General features: G+C 65.7%; 1 protein-coding gene across 1 annotated transcript in view; it reads right to left on the reverse strand.

The window, feature by feature from the left end:
* MIDN (midnolin) overlaps positions 1-2,204 on the reverse strand; it is a 30,992-nt gene that overhangs the window by 17,627 nt on the left and 11,161 nt on the right.

Below are 2,204 nucleotides of genomic sequence, written 5' to 3' on the forward strand. Positions count from 1 at the left end.
AAGCCCTGGAGACCTGGGAGGGGAAACTCATGGAACGGCTCCGGCTCCAGCCCCGGAGACACGGCAGCGCTTGCCGGTTCTGAGAAACGCCAGTGACTCACCGCACGCCGCATTCCCTCCCTGCGCCAGCCTGGCCCCGGGTAACCTCCCCCCGCCCTGCCGAGGATGGGGAAAAGGACAGGGACAGGACAGGACAGGACAGGACAGGGCGGCAGAAGAGTCTCTGCCCCAGCTGGGAGGTGCACCAGGTGCCAGGCAGTGCCCCCCCCGCAGGACCCCGGGCCCACGAGATCCTCCGCTTCCTTCCAGAGCAGATCCCACAGGGAATGGGTGAGGGGGTGGAGGGGAGAGCAGGGAGGCAGCACCTCCCCCAGCCCAGAACAGGCCTCGAGCCCCAGCGCCAGCTGCAGCAGGCAGCTGGAGCCTGGACAAGGTGGCAGCTCCTGCTCAGGGCTTTCCAAGCGTAGGGGAAGGACAAAGCACCACCACAGACCAAAGAAACCTTCCACCACAGGGAAATCAGTTGGACCCCCACCCCCCCCATTCGTGCTGGGGGGCTTGCCCTGCAGCTGGGAGGCCAGGATGTTGCCCCCTGCCCCTTTCCCTAAGGGCCCAGCACCATTCAGGGGCAGGGGAGGGTCTGCCTGCCTAGTGAGAAGCCCCTACTCTCCCTGCCAGCTTTTCTGAGTGGGTGGGCACGACTCAAGAGCTGCAGAGGCAATGCTCCTAGCCCCACCGGCCCTCGGGCTGCAGCACCCCACACCCACAACCATTTCCTCAAGGGTGGTGATGGGGGAAAAGGATCACAGGACACTTCCCCCCTCCCTGCCCCCAGAGGAAGCCAGCGCAGATCTCCCCGCTATTGTCAGGAGAGAGAAATGACGCAGGCACGAGCAAGCGAGAAGCATGAATGAGAGGCGTGGTTTCCTGCCCCCCCCAGGTGCTGCCAGCTCCGCTCGGCTCAGGCAAGGCTTCCTGAGACACAGGCCCCGTCAACAACCTGGGGTGGGGGGGCAGATGGAGGGGCTGGCTTGATGGCAGAAGGGAGCGCGGGCTGCCGTCCCCTGCAGAGGGAGGATCCCAGGGGTCTTTGCTGCCAGGGTCACTTGGAGGTGCAGCGTTGCACCTCCGCTCCCTGCGGAGATCTTCCCTCCTAGTGCCGGCCCCCCACCCCAGTCGCGCTGCTGCAACGCCAGCCCGGGCAGGAACCGGCCCCCCCAGGCGCGAGGCCTGGAATGCCCAGAATCCATCCCGCAGACACGGGCGCCTAATCCAAACCAGCCCTGCTCCAGGCTGCCCTCCCCCAGCCCAGATGCAGCCACCGCTGCCTGGAAGAAGTCTCACGGGCAGCTCCCCTCCTCCACCCCCTCTGCAGAGGGACCCTGCCCCCAAGGCTGGTGCTGGTCCTGCCCCCTCCCCAGGCTACTCCTGCCAGGCAGCCCTGGGGAGATGGTGCAGGGTGGGTGGCTGCCTTTTGCTCCGAATCCCGGCTGCAGCCTGGCTCTTGCTCTGGGCTCCCCTTCCCTAGTTGTGCCCCTTCCCCCACAAAGCCACTGGCTTCCCGTGGGAGCATCCTGTGCCCGCTGCAGGGGTGAACGGCGCAGTTCAGAGCCAGGGCAGTGATGCCCAGCCAAGGTCAGCCTCTTCCAACACCCACCACTGCTCCCCAGCTTGGCCATCATGAGCCCCTCCCCTCCTACCCACCCCCCAGCCCTGTCCAAAGGCTGCACCACATTGCCCGCACGGATCCCCTATCCATGTCCGTGCCAGGGGCCAGAGCTGGCTCTGCAGCAGCCCAGCACGCAAAGGGTCAAAGTGATTGCGCAGAGCCAAGGTCACTCCGGCAGCCACAAGCGTCAAGGTCAGCAAGGAGGGGACACCTCCTCCCGCTGCGGTGACCTTCCCCTTCCCAGCACGCGGGGCCCCTGCCAGGCCCAGAAGGACGTGGCAGAGCAAGCAGAGGCCCGTACAGAGGTAGTACGGCCGCCCTTGCCCCCCCCCCCCTCACGGTGGGAGGCGGATGCCGCAGAGGTCCCCAGCGCGGGGAGGCGCGAGCAGGGTGCAAGCAGCCCCAGGGCCTGGCGCTGCAGCCCCCAGGCCCTTTACAGAACATAAAATAATTTTTTTTTTTTAAAAAAGGGATCTGAAACTCCACTACCAAGGAGAGAAGAGACTGGAGCCTGCATGGCAGCAGGGGGGGGAAA

The sequence above is a fragment of the Alligator sinensis genome, unplaced genomic scaffold, assembly GCF_000455745.1.
Source record: "Alligator sinensis unplaced genomic scaffold, ASM45574v1 scaffold1295_1, whole genome shotgun sequence".
Classification (NCBI taxonomy): Eukaryota; Metazoa; Chordata; order Crocodylia; family Alligatoridae; genus Alligator; species Alligator sinensis.